This window comes from Anas platyrhynchos, chromosome 2 (genome assembly GCF_047663525.1).
Source record: "Anas platyrhynchos isolate ZD024472 breed Pekin duck chromosome 2, IASCAAS_PekinDuck_T2T, whole genome shotgun sequence".
Classification (NCBI taxonomy): Eukaryota; Metazoa; Chordata; class Aves; order Anseriformes; family Anatidae; genus Anas; species Anas platyrhynchos.
This window is the reverse complement of record NC_092588.1, coordinates 30,577,879-30,592,491: the sequence shown is the minus strand read 5'-3', so window position 1 is coordinate 30,592,491 and position 14,613 is coordinate 30,577,879. Positions and strand designations below refer to the sequence as shown.

The 14,613-nt window shown below is 39.2% G+C and overlaps 1 long non-coding RNA gene across 1 annotated transcript in view; it reads left to right on the top strand.

Moving 5' to 3' along the window:
• Positions 1-14,613, top strand: part of LOC119715912 (uncharacterized) — a 140,800-nt gene that overhangs the window by 11,402 nt on the left and 114,785 nt on the right. The window lies entirely within an intron of this gene.

The window sequence follows — 14,613 nt, the reverse complement described above, 5'->3', positions numbered from 1 at the left end:
TTAAAAACTCAAAGGTTTTGAAAAAGCTTCAGAATAAAGCATGCAAAAGTATATCTTCAAGATCAACTTTATTCCAGGTACATCCTCCTTCTGATTTCTTGTGATTGTACATGTGTGCTCACATGTGACACGAGGTATTTTATGCAGGTGTTAGTAAATTGTCAGGGGGTAAAACACACGGGAAGACTTCTTTAGCTGGTTTGGTTGTGCTAGTTTACTGGCTACCTGAAACAACAAAAGGACCGATAATTGTTTCAATTTAAATTCAAAACAAAGCTCGTTGTGATTCATGGGAAAAGGCAGCATAGTAGCTTTACATATTAATAGGATGATGACTCTAAATAGTGATGCCGGAGTGTCATAGCAGTTCTGCTGTTTTCTTTGGTAGTGGCAGGGTCTTGTCTTGCCGTTTTGTAAGATGAAGATTCTGTGTGCTGAATGGATGTGGGACTTTTCCTTTAATCAAAATGAGGAATAAGTGGCGTGAGCTGCGCTTTGGCCCTAGCCCTGGACCGTGGTATACACTTATGATGCAGATGTTATTTGATGTATTTGTGTGGGTTCGAGGTTTGACTAATTTTTATGTGTGTCTGTGTTTTTTTTTTGTTGTTTTTTTTTTTTTTTAAATGTTTGGAGTCATTATATGGATTTTGTTTTCAAAGCACCTCTTTCAGTGATGTAGTAAGGATTTTTTTGGAAAAGATTACCTACAAAAGGATCAAATACAAATCTTCAGAAGTGTATAGTCAGCAAATATAATTGCCTATTTTTTTTAAGAATGAATGGACACCACTGAGTTGAAATATTAAAAGAAAGAATTTGACCGATTATCCGAGTATCATCTTACCAGCCAGTTTTAATCAAGAACTCATGAAAGGAGTCTTGAGGGACTGCTATAAAAGTTTTTTTTTTTCACCTGAGACCAAGTGATGGTGGTTTGCCCATGTTGCAAAATGTATTTGGTGCCGAGCTGTAGCTAGCAAGCTCTCTCTCTGGAGCAGGACAGAGCTGTGGCTTGGTGGGTGAAACCTTCGGAGGGAGAGTCAAACTGAAACACTCCTGTCAAGTTGCTTATACTTCAAGTGTCCCACTTCTTTTTAATACCGTGGCAGTTGATAGAACTATCTATTTTAATACGAGACATGCTAGGTTCACTATGTAAATTATTTGACTGAGCAAAATTCCAAATAAATGACTTCTGGAAGGATGCAGGATAATGCAGGGTATTAGTGCAAAAGTGTGCAGTTTTCTGCTTCATCCACCTTTCAGGAATAACTTTTAAAACAGTAAAAGAAGATACTCTGAATTGCATTGCTAACAACTGAAAGGCACCAGTAATTTTATCTGTTCATGGATGAACATACTTCATGGTTCTGTTCCGTACATTTTTTGAGGATAATTTCTCAAAGCTAATTTGATTTTAAAGGAGATCTAATTGTCTCCTGACCTGGTAAAATCTGCTGCTTGGACAATCAGCTATTTTGGCATTATATATTGATATCCACTGGAATACCAATATTCCTGGATAACTACATGATTGCAAAGCACATGATTTCTTGTTAAGATCCCATTCTCGTAAGACTAAGTACTTCTGGGAATGTTGCTGGCTTTCTACAGCTGTTATTTGTCAGCTTGAGAAGATCTTTAGTTGTGCCTTTAGATTGGACTTCAGGCTGCTTGCAAAGTTGCGCTACCATTAATGAATGATTTTATTATTGGGAAAAGATAGTTTAAAAGTTAGAACATTTTTATTTTATTATGGAGTAAAATGTAAGTGCAATAGTTGTCATGACTTCATGCAATTCATGGAAGTGTGGCCACTGCTGCGAATGCACTTATTTTTAAGAGTTAATGTGTCTGGTACTTACGTTATCCTCATCTAACTGCAGGGGAGGGGGGAGAAGTATGTTCCCTCTACCTCCTCCCACCCGCCAGAAAAACCCCAAACCACAAAAGGATCCTGGATGAACCGCAGTTCAGAGTTTATTGTGCACCCAAAACTTCCCCTGGTATCCATGTTTGGGAAGTTCAAGTCTTCTGATATATTTAAACAAGAGCAAGCAACCTAATTGTGTTGCACCAGAACTCCCATTTTGTTGAACTGCAGTTGCTACTTTTTCTGTACAAATCACTGGAAAAACACATGAAATGGCTGATGCACTGTGCTTCAGTGCAGAGCTGTGACATGCATGCACTCAACTGTAAGGTGGCTATCTGTTTTTGTGTTGTTTTTTTGTTGGTTTTTTTTTTGGTGTGTGTGAGAATTCAAGGTAATTTTATCAACGGAAGCTAGGAAAGAAAAGAAAATATTCCTGGAAAACTATTAAGATAAGGGTTAGGGAAACATGTGAAGCTCACAGGAAATTTTTGTTATCAAGCTATGGAAAACTATTTCTTCAACAGAAGGTGGCAATCATTTTATCTTATTGTTTTGCAGGACAGGAAGATGCCTATAAAGATTTTAGCACCACGGACAAGATGCCAAATAATGTGATTTTAGCAAACCAGCGGTGGGATGGGGGCGCCTCCTGAGGGCAGCAGTGCAGAGGTGGAGGAAATCTCATAGGTTGGGGCAGTGCTGATGGGGAAGCAGCTGCCGGGCAGGCGCAGGGTGTCCAGCAGGCATGGGGATGCTGGTGCCCCACCAGGGCATCCTCACCTTGGATATAAGACAAGCCCTGAAATTGGGGGGGGAAAATTGGAATGGGAATTCGTAGCTTCAAACCTGAACTTGGAAGGTTCTAGGCTCTGCTTGCCCCTCTGCTAAAGTTCTTAGCTCTTGAGTTGCTGTGATCATTATTTGATGGCCCATAGGAAGAGGGATGCTGGGTCAGTTCACCAAGGGGAAGGCTCCATTTCTTGTATTTATTTATTTTTAGAATACTTCTGTTAGAAGGATTCTAACAATGATCGAGCCCAACTGCCTGACCGCTTCAGGGCTAAACAAAAATTAAAGCACGTTATTGAGGGCATTATCAAAATGCCTCAGAAATACACCCCCAAACTTCTTCAAATGGGCAGCCTCAACTTTCCCAGTGCTCACACTCCCCGCTCACCCAGCTGGGCGACAGACTCCACGGTGGCTGGGTGCTGGGGCAGGATGTGGCCCTGCTCCTGGACTCTGAGGCAGCATCCATGAGGCAGGAGCTATTTCTTTTTCATGGGTCTTGAGCAGCTGGAGCCCTGTGTTGCAGTGACGGGCTTTGGTGCAGTCATCCTGTTAAACAAGTGGAAGTTTTCGAGCTGGTGGCTGCCTGTCTCAGTGCCTTGGAGGAGGCTGAGTGGGAGAGAAAAAAAAAACATTCCAGATGCGGCACACTGCAAATCCGACTTCTGCTTCAGTGAACCATAGAAAAAAAAAAGAAGGGATTGGAGCAGGAGGGCTTTGCTAATGCATTTTCTCTTGCTTTTCCTACTTTATAAAGTACAATGTCATGTTTGTTTGTTTTTATTTTTTCTTTTGGTAGTGGCACTGGTCTTTGCAAATATTCACCTGTACTGAAATAATGAAAATGTCAATGCATTGGGAGTTCATGTAGGTTTGTTTTTGTGTTTCTAAGAGTGCTTTCCTATAAATATAATCATTTATATTTTACTATTGGTGCAAACTTACATATTTTCTAGTGATGGCTCTTTTTTATAATGCTATGTATATGAGTACAAAAGGGCATTTATTTAACTTTTCTTTCTAATTTTCTGTTGTCTTCCTTTCCTTGCCTTCCTCGCTTTTTGCCTCGCCTTTTGCCTTGCCTTGCCATTCCCTGCCTTTCCCTGCCTTTCCCTGCCTTGCCTTGTCGTGACTTGCCTTGCCTTGCCGTGACTTGCCTTGACTTGCTTTGCCATCCATCCTTAAGATAATGTAGTTAATACCCAAGACAACCTGTCCATTTTTCCATTTTTCCATTTTTCCATTTTTCCATTTTTTCTTTTTCTTTTTCTTTTTCTTTTTCTTTTTCTTTTTCTTTTTCTTTTTCTTTTTCTTTTTCTTTTTCTTTTTCTTTTTCTTTTTCTTTTTTTCTTTTTCTTTTTCTTTTTCTTTTTCTTTTTTCTTCTTCTTTTTTTCTTCTTCTTCTTTTTTTTTTTTTTTCTTTCCAAAAGGGAACCAGGATTCTTTCTCCTGTTGTTGAAACAAGGCAGGGAGGAGACATGATAAGAACTTCAGTGGAAGGAGATAAAATAAAATATCTCCAATTTTGTAGAACCAAAGTCTTCCCTAAGAAAAACTGTCAGGCCTTAAATCTTGGAAATAAATTGCAAGGCACTAATGTTTATTTTCTTCATGCTTTGGATGTATAATAATAAATGTGTGTGTTCTATTACAAGCATTCTGATTTTTTTTTTTCCATCTGATGTTTGTTTTTTTTTCTGTTTGTTTTATTAGTAGCATTTTGTATAATCACTTCTCTGAATAATGTTTATTTTAGGAAAGGTTATTCTGTCTTTCACACATAACAAAAAACGTAAATTCTGACTTTTAATGAACTTCTTCAAGGGTAAAAATAAATTTTAATGTTATGGCTTCTGTGAATTCCAGTTTTGTTTTTGTTTTGCTAACTGTACCCTCCCCATCCTCACAGCTTTTACTTGACTTGGTTTTTAGTCCCAGCAGCATGCTTAAATCCATGCACTTAAAAATTCTTACAAAATGACCTCTTTACTACCAAGCAGCTGCATTTATTGCATGGTAGTAAATAATGAAGAGGAAATCTGTTTTCCTTCAGATTGATATAAATATTTCAGGCTGATATAAAAAAAAATCAATTGATACAAACAAATAATAATAATAATAATAATAATAATAATAATAATAATAATAATAATAATAGTAATAGTAATAATAATAATAATAATAATAAAACAGATTACTTATTGTAAACTTGGATTTTGTGGGCCTAATCCTGCAAACATGTGCCTGTTTGGCCCTTATTTCAGCATGCCTGACTTGCATGCTTATTTTTAAGCAAAATATTAGTTTACAGGTTTGTAGCTCAGCTGAAAATAGAGATTCTCTACTTTGGAGGTTTTTTTGCTGGTGTCTGCAATTTCCCCTAAATATTGCAAACACATATTTATTTTTGAATATCCTGATAAAAAATATGCCTTTCTTCATTTGTAATGCCTGGGAGATAGATGTGTGCATAGAGTGGGAGGGAGATGTTAAGAAAGAAGCAAAATTACCATCAAAATATGGGTGTTAATGCAATTTATCCGATAAACATCACTTGGCAAATCAAAGCTGGTAGCGCATGCTGGGAATTGAACATCTTATTATTTATATATTTTTTAACAGAGAAAGTACATTTAAATATCACCTGAAGATGTAGCAAGCACATTTCATAATAAGAGCAGTGTGCAGATACTACAATTTTTGTTTTATTTCAAACATTTTAAAGGACTGACTTTGAACTGGTGAATGGATAGGTGTGCTTGTTCTGTTTGGGACTTTTGGTGTCTTTGGTTTATGTTCTCTCCTTCAGTAGAGATAATATGGGTGCTCACAGACGTCAAGTGACCTGAAATGAAAACATGTGAAGAACTGTAAATTGTTCTAATCTGCAGAAATGGATTAAATGGTAATGTAGACTCTAAAACTAAAAGGAAGAAATGAGTGACCAACAGTACCTTTTTATTCTTTTACACGATATTCAAAAATTGTTATCGAAGTTTTCAACAGTTGCATTTTTCAAAATGATTGTGAATGAGCAAGGCTCAATATGATTGCCCAAGCTCTCTTTCCCCCACACCGCAATTACTACATTTTTAATAAGAATTGATTTTGGAAATGCTCCAGAATGTACCACTTCATTTTGAAGATCTGAGTGTCTTTTGAGGTAGTGTCCTATAAAACAGGTGTTCTGGATCAGCAGGTTTTAGATTCTTGTTTTCTAGAAATGCTGAAGAAGTATCTTATTTCTCATCCCTGTTTTATTTAATTTCTGGGCCATACAGTTTTAGGAGGAAAAATATCATGCTCATAATTCACAGGCCATTTCTCAGGCAGAATTCCATTTTGTCACATTTTATTTAATGTGTTTTTATATGAGTTGTGAGAAGCTGCGTCATTGTCAGTGTGTGTCACACCCAGTGTTGTCTGTTATCTCCTCTGAAGCAGATGATGCAATTTAGTGCCTTCTTCTGTGTATGGTTAAGATTAGGGCATGGCTGCGAGCAAGCCGACTAAAGATGGGCTAGGTAAGACCACGTGGCCGTGACACTTAAGGGGATGGATGAATGGGCATTGTAGCAGGGTGAACATGGGCCTCTGGGAGTTTTTGTCCATCACTGGCAACCTGTGCCCCTAAATCAGGAGTGGGTTTTGAAAATTGTAGAACTGTTGCATCTTCCATGGAGACAGATCCATGTCATGGCATAGATGTCATATCTATAGATGTCATGGCAACATATACATGTTTTTCAGTTGCTTCTCAGGAGCACCCTAGAAAGTGAGCTCAGTGCCATAATGTTTTCATATTCCTAAGATCCTTTGAGGCATTCCTGGTATTTCTGTTGCACCCATACACAGGATACTTCTGAGCAAAACAGCAGTCTCAGGTCTATGTTGCAGACTTCTTGCACTTATCCTGTTCCAGCCCAATATTTCTTGTTCCCTGCGCTACTTATGAATGGTCTTGTACAAATGTAAATACTACCCAATGGTGCTTATAACACAGCATGTGAACCTGGGCAGAAAGGTTTCCCCAGCTCTTACTGGCATATATACTGGCAGGTCAAAACTTCAAGCATTTGCTTTCATGGGTTTGGAGTGGGACATTCAGGAGCAGCATGGACAGCTTCTTCTAGCTGCGAATCCTGGAGCACAAGCTAGAACTGCTGCCCCCTTCATTTCCCTGCCATGTAAAACTCTCCTTCTTTCTAGGAAGAGCCTCTAGGCTATAACCAGAGCTCACCATTATTAATTTGGCAAGCAGAAGATGTGGGAACTTCCTGGGTTTGTGTTTTCAGGAAAAGAAGTTCTAGGGAAGTGATTCAGGAGACAAGACGCAAAGAAAGCACCAAATGCTTTAATTCTAATAAAAGCAAAAGTGAAATCTCTATTGTTATATAAATCAAGACACCTTGGCTCTTAGCACTTGGAGGTGGTAAACAGGTAATTTAACCATAAAAAGTAACACTGGAGGTCTCAGTGTGGTACAGAGAAACCCACTGTCCCCACGGCAGCCTGGGACCTGGAACCCCTTGTCTGCAGCATGCCTCTCCTGCTGCCTCACCACGGCTCAGTAAAGTAGCAGAAGCAAACCCTGTGCTGCATGACCAGGTCACAAAAGTCTTAAAAAGCCAAGTCTGTCCCAACTGACGCTGTGAAACAAGTTTAGACTGCGATATCAGGAAGTTTTTCCTTGAAGCTGGACTGCATAAAGTACAACATGAAGGTATAACGGCGCATGGGCACTACTGTCACCACCACCGGTTGGACTCCGTCTCTCAAAAACTGATCTCTCTTGGGCTAGGTCTCCATGGACTTTGACATATGGGTGTAAGTTACCAGCAGTTGCCTAGTATGTGGGAAGTGCTAGCAATCATCAGCTTTTCCACTTCTGCAGATTGAAAAATTATCAGCTTCTGCCTCTTTGTCCTTTGCATTCACACTCATTGCAGTCCACGTTCCCCTTGTAACAAGCATCCTCTTTCATCTAGAAGCCACCTAAGGAATAATATGAAAGCAGTTGCTAGAATCATGCTTACGTCGCTGGAAACCTGCCTCTCATTCACTCTGTCATAAGGTATCTTATTAGCTGTTGATACAAAAAGAGTCCTTTGGCTGTCAGTAACTTTTGGTAGGCAAACCACTTTGCAGTCTGCCAACGAATCTGCATCTTCCAGTGACATTTCAAGCTTGTCTAGATCCAAGATGATCTGCTACCCCAGGCAGTCAAGAAACTGAGGAGGACATCCTTCTGGTCCCTGCCCAGGGGGTGTTTCCAACACGAGCTTCAGACAGTGTTCAAGGCACTTTCCTTTCAAATGGGATGCCTGCTTCCAACCCTTGATTCTCAGGCTTCAGTGGCATACCTACTTCCCAGATCTTTCTGGTGCTGATGAAATTTCTTCTTTTTCTAGAAGCACTTCAAAAAGCTTCACTGCTGTCAAGATTGGAGTCACTGCTACTAACTCCTGGAGCAAAGGTTGGATGAATGCCTAAGGAAGAACTGTGGGGAGCAGCCAAACACAGGGCAGGGCCAGAACAGCTGGTAAACAAACATTAATTGGTTAGTCAGGGATTTGTTCCATCCCTCTTCAGCATTGCACTCGGGGTGCATGCCAGGGATGCATGCCCTCGTATACCAGCCTTAGAGTTCTGTGAACAAAGCAGCTCCAGATGAATGCTAAGGTGACTGGTGTTCATGGAGAACTGAGGTGTGACAACATGATCTCTGGGCACAGGGAGATAGAAGGCTACAGCAATGAAAATCATAAAGGTGACAGACATATTTCCTTTAAAACAGTGTTAAAAAAACAACAACCAAACCAACCAACCAACCAGAAACAAAAGAAAACAAAACTGACGAATAGCAAGAAGGTAAAGTGGGCCTGACTTTCTCTCTGCAATGGTAATTAGAAAGAGATTGGGGATCCCCTTTGAATATACTCGAGTACTGTTGTGTTTCTTTTGCCCTAGCCAGATTTCTTATCTCTCCCTAAGAAGCCTGCCAGAGCTAATCAGCCTGCTGATATCTGTGGAGGTAGCGTGAGACACAGGTGAGTTGGACAGAGGTGGGGTCAGTTCATGATTTGCCTGTGCTGACAACGCCAGGGGTAACAGCTGGGAGTACGTATGTCTATCAGGGACTGAGTCACTGCTCAGCACCTTGCCCTCATCCCGTGCGTTGCTATCACTGCACTTGGAGCAAACAAGTTGCTGCTTAAGAATAAAACATTAACATGCGTGTGCGTGCAGTGCTGGCTGGCATCATGGGTATCAACCCCAGTCAGTTTCTGCATAGGTTTTTGCTTAGTAAATTACACCTCCGAATTTTGACTGGCAGTTTGAACAAGGGCACCAGGCAAACAGGAGGAGGAGAGGAGCAGGAGGGTGGCAGTCACCCTTATCTCTCAGCCTGGCAGCTCTGGGCGTGTTGCTCTGGAGGTGAGACAGGCTTTGGTTGTGCTATGCGAGGTAAGTGCCAAGCTACCTATTACCAGCAGTGCTGTTGATACAACAGTCAGCAGCTAAACAAAATGGTAAGTCAGGTGTGAGGTGTACCTGAAGAAGAGGCAGGCTGGAAAGGGGTTCCTAGCAAGTATAGCATGCAAAGGTGTTGTTTCTGCTGCACTCTTCTGTGGATCACATGGGTTTTTCTGGCACAAGGCTATAATCTAGACAGTCTCAAAAAGCTGAAGGTGCAATCAGGAATGGAGGATACTTTGGCCCCAAGAGAATCAAATTATATGATACCTTGATCACGAGGAGAGACCTGGCTGCTGGTGCTCCCTGCAGTGGCAATGCTTTTTGAAGATAAATTGTCCACTTAAAATTTGGAAGTACTCCTGTAAGTGAGTCACACAGTATCTCCTCACACAGTAACTTCTATTATTCAAAGAAATCTCTGTAATAAGCACTGAAGATTTAGAGGATGTAAAACAAATTTACATAGTCCACACATTGGAAAAGTGAATAAAGCATGTTTCACAAAGACGGATGTATCTAGTTTTTAATATTATCAGGATATTTTGCAAAACATTCTTTAGTAAAAAAAAAAAAAGTCTTTACCAAAAATAAGGTTAAAGGGCTTTGATTCCTGTCCAAGGCTTTATTTGGAGGGGAGGAAGTGGACTACAGCACATTAGGCTGGACACCAGTAGTGCTTAGTTTTAATTGTATGTGAAACTGATGACCCAACAGCTTCTTGGCTTCTGCTTTATTCTTGTATCCCTTAATTTTTAAACTGAATAAAGGCATGTCTGTTCCCAGACTAACGATATTATTGATAGGGTATTTTAGGAAAAGTTAAGTAAAACAGGATGGTCGACTTCTGAAAGGAAGACAAGTGCTGAAGACAAATACTAGTTAAGACGTATGTAACTTGTTCACTCTGTCTGCCCACAAGCAGGAAAATAAAACTGGCATGGCTCCACACCAAGCATTTCTAGTATTCCAGTTAAAACTTGGTATGGTCTGTCAGCTGTAGAAAATGTTTGTGCTGGCTTTTGCCGATATTTGTCAGTGTTTGCTGTTTCTGCCTGCATGTGCAAACGTTAAAGAGTGTAGTTTCCTCACTGTTTGAGGATGCTTGCAATAGGATGGGAAGGGAAGATCTCTGCTCCTGATCAGCATGGAAAGCACATGGCAAGGCTTGTTGAAAAGTACTTCATTGCTCTGCATAGGTAGGGGCAAAATAAAAGGTGTTGCATATGATGAAAACATTTGCATGCTGCTTCTTGTAATATGTATTTTGTCCTGTATCAAAAAGCAATCTCACTACCCTTTCTCCTTTTCAATAACTGATGAAGATTTTTTTCCTTTCCTTGTTCTGTGCAATCAGGCATGCAACCACATTTCTGTCCTTATAGGGACATGAGTAAAGATTGATTCAGAGGTACATACTTCTGAATAAGATATGCAAAAATGATAGTATTGGTAAGAGTGACAAAGTTGGAAGATGGCTTATTTGATCTGCAGAATGATAAACTGATGAACTGGTAAGTGTGATACTGACTGAATCCAATGGCATGCACCACAGCAATTACACAGCAGTTAACTACTTTGTCTAAGTGCCACTGTCACTCGCTACGGTCATTACAATCAATGTGGCTACCTGTGCAGATTTACCACAGTCATCCTTTGAGATGAAAAAAGGAGTACATACATACAGTTATTTTTCAGCTAACAGGTCATTTGCCTCCCACCCTGACAAAATGACCTCCAAAATGCTCTACAGTTTTGCAAAGAAATGCTTCACTGAATGGTTCACTGTTTCACAAAGTAAAAAGTAATTACAGGATATGACCTGTTAGAAACTAGAAGAATGATTTATGATACTCGGTGGAGGTTCAAGTCTAACAGGTCAGTAAGCCCAAAACTTCTGAATTCTGCCATCGAGGTATTGAGTAACAACGAGAGTCTTAAAGGATCTGGTATTTTTGAATTGAGGTGAATAACTGTACAAGGTGCCATGTCATTTCAGATGCTTTGCTAGAACAAAAACTATCTGAGCTCAGAAGGAAAGATTTATGCAATAAATAGGCTTTTTGCTTTTGACCTCCATCTCCTCTGCAGAATGCAGCTTTGATCTTACTAAAATCATATTTGAGTTGTCTCAATTCAATGCTATGAAAGATCAGAGTAGGTCTTTAACAAATAAGCTGCCTAAATTCAGCAACTTGCATAAATGAGAATATATCCTCATCCTCATCTCTAAAACTATGAATGCCTGCCAATCCTTATCTTCAATCTCCTAATTTAGGTAGGAGGAGCCAAGTTCAGTGGTTGAGAGAGATGTGTTACATAATGCTTGTTTAGTGTAACAGATTTTGGTCAACACATACCAGCTGAAACTTGGCAGTCTAAGCAGGCTGTGAACATAAATTCTGTGCAGACATGTTTACCTTTTGTTAGCTACAAAACATGTTCAGGGGATTACATCAAATACAGTGCTCTGATAAATGCAGCTGTATTTTCTTTCTGATTTGTAAATTGAAGTGGCTGATGTTTCACACAGCAAATCTGTGCACTAAAGCAGGTATGAATCTTTCCCCATAGCAGATAACTGGCAGAGGCTATGTCTTTAATGGATACCCAGTTTAGTACAGTCAGATAAGCTGTGTATTTGTACTAGTTTTGGTAACTATGGCTATGGCTGTTTGTGATTATAGCACTGTGGCCTCTTGTTGGATGGAGCTTCTTAACTTTTATTCTGAAACATTATGTGCTTCATGAACGGATTAGATGACTTTTTATAGTAGCTTTACATATATTAATTCCTTCCAAATACACCAGACTTCCCTATTGTACCAATAATTATTGGAACATGAATAGCTGACTTTTTTGTAGCACTAGTACGTACATTAATGTGGAAGTTACGGCATGTAGTTGGATAAGTTTCTTTCAGAGTTAGACCGTAGAAAATACCTACTGTCTGAATATGACAAAGCTGAACTTCAGTGCCTTTTAAAAAACAGTTTGTTTTTTTTCTTGTTTGATAGTATTCTGTTATGCCTTATATATATATATAATATATATTATTAAGTTATTCTACAGTTGATTTTAAACCAATAGCAACCAATACTGCCAGAGTACTAGTAATATTTTTCATGTAGTCTCAGACCATAAAACATCTATTATATTTACTTTTTCCCTTAAAGCTTATTCCTTTTCAGTAAGAGGATTATATAAGAAATCAAACAACACCCATTATCTACCCTTTTCTCTGCCAAAAATAAATGAGATATTAGCTCTTGTGGTCAGAAGAAAAAAATTCAAAGGCTCAATAGGATAAATAAGATTAGTTACAATCAAGTTTTCCAAACCTTAGAACTGTAATCAACTTAAACCAATTTTGGAAATGTTTAATAGATGACAGTACTTTACTAAAGAGAGCTTATTTAGAGCCAGTTAGTACTTAGCTTGTAAGCAAATACATTGTGCAAGGAGTCCTTCCCTACACACTACACTGTCACTGCAACCTCCTCTTCCTAGCCTAACGCTGTCTGTCCAGCAGTGCTCTCACTGTTTTTTCACCTTTATACCCCAGCATGTTGTGTGATTTAATTGCTTGATGTGAGTAGCAAAACAGTAACTGAAGATGCATCAATGAAGATGCAATTCCTGAAAAATTTGTGAAAATAGGTGGTTGGGTAGAAGAGACCCAATACCTGGACTGAAAGAGAATCTTTAACATGAAATTGCATATTATGCACCAGATAATTGACACGAGAGAATTATAAAACCTGGCAGTTCACAGCAAACCAAAGAAAACCATGGTTTATGGTTTATTCCTGGTGCATCTGCTTCTGTTTTCTGTATATGGTGCAGTGCAACCATTACATGCAAAAGCAGGGCTTAGTGGTATGTCTGAACTGTTGTATCAGAATTGCATTGATTTTATTTTATTATTTATTTTATTTTATTTTATTTTATGTATTTATTTATTTATTTATTTATTTATTTTTGTGATGGAGCAGAAGTCATTTGCCCTTTGCTAAACAGGAAGGGTCAAAAGTGAATGGTGCTATAGTGTTCTCATGGTTTTGTGTCCAGGTCTGTATTGCCCTGATGAATTATGATTGATTACATCTATAATCATGTATGCATATGTATGAGTGTGCAAGTATGGATAATGCATGTGTAAGTTTTGTAGAGCTTAAAAGGTCTACTGCTGTTGAAATGGTCTTTTCTGGAGCCCTATTTCAGTCTTTACTTCTCTTTCAAGAGAGTTATTATGTGGGTTTGAAAAATGTACTAAGAAAGCATCTTTGTAGACACAAATGCTCTAAATATTTGTTCACTGAAGAGTTTTGGGATCGCTGGTCTGCACAGCACTTGTAGGTGGCCTTAAGACAGCTGGCTGATCATGTTCTGCAGGCGCTGCTCCAGACACTAAGTGCTTACAGGATGGTATCTCAAGTGCTTCTGCAGGGCAGATATGGATCTTCTGTAAATGGAAGTAGTGAGCTCTGTTGAGATCCAGCCCCTGTGATAAAAGCATTTGAGAACTTATATTCTAATATTAAATAAGGATAATCCTCTCTACCCCAGTAAAGTATAGCCACCCAAAGCTTTTTCCTTAATAAGAAAGCAACAAAAGAAGCCTGAACAAACCGTTTATTTTGTATTATTTTTATTTGCTCTTTCACATAGCCACTCTACTCTCAGGTGGTTGTTTTTTTTTTTTCATTATTTATTAAATTTATTTAGTCTCCTTCAGAGGTGGCATGCCATCATTGTGGTCTAATACATGAAATAATTTTTAATATGTTTTCCCTAGCATAATTAGTGAGGATTATTTTATAGGAATAAAACTCCAAGATGCTGAGTTTTTGCCTCTAGAGTCATGTCTGAGTGGTGTGGTATATTTCAGCAATTCTTCAGGCTTGAAAGCTGGTGGCATAATGTAAGGCCAGAGTTTCTGTAGGTTAGCCTTTTTTTTTTTTTCTTCTTTTTTTTTTTTTTCTTCTTTTTTTTTTTTTTTCTGAACCTGTCACTGGAGAAAGAACAGGGAAGGAGGAACAGCAAGAGGTAGAGCAGATGACTCCTGAAAGAAAGTCAAACAGTACTGTGACAAGTAGCTAGAAGAAGTAGGATAGTCCTGTACAAGTTCTGTGTGCACCCGCTTTGCAAATCAGAGTTCTTAGTAGAGAAGCTTGAGCTTGAATCATAGAATCATAGAAGGGCTTAGGTTCGAAGGGACCCGAAGATCATGCAGTTCCAATTCCCCCACACCACAGGCAGAGACACCACCCACTAGATCAGGTTGCTCAGGGCCCCATCCAACCTGGTCTTGAACACCTCCGAGGATGGGGCATCCACAGCTTCTCTGGGCAACCTGTTCCAGTGCCTCACCACCCTCTGATTGAGAATTTTCTCCTAATCTAAATCTCCCCTCTTTTAGTTTAAATCCATTACCATTTATCCTGTCATTATCTGATTGAGCAAAG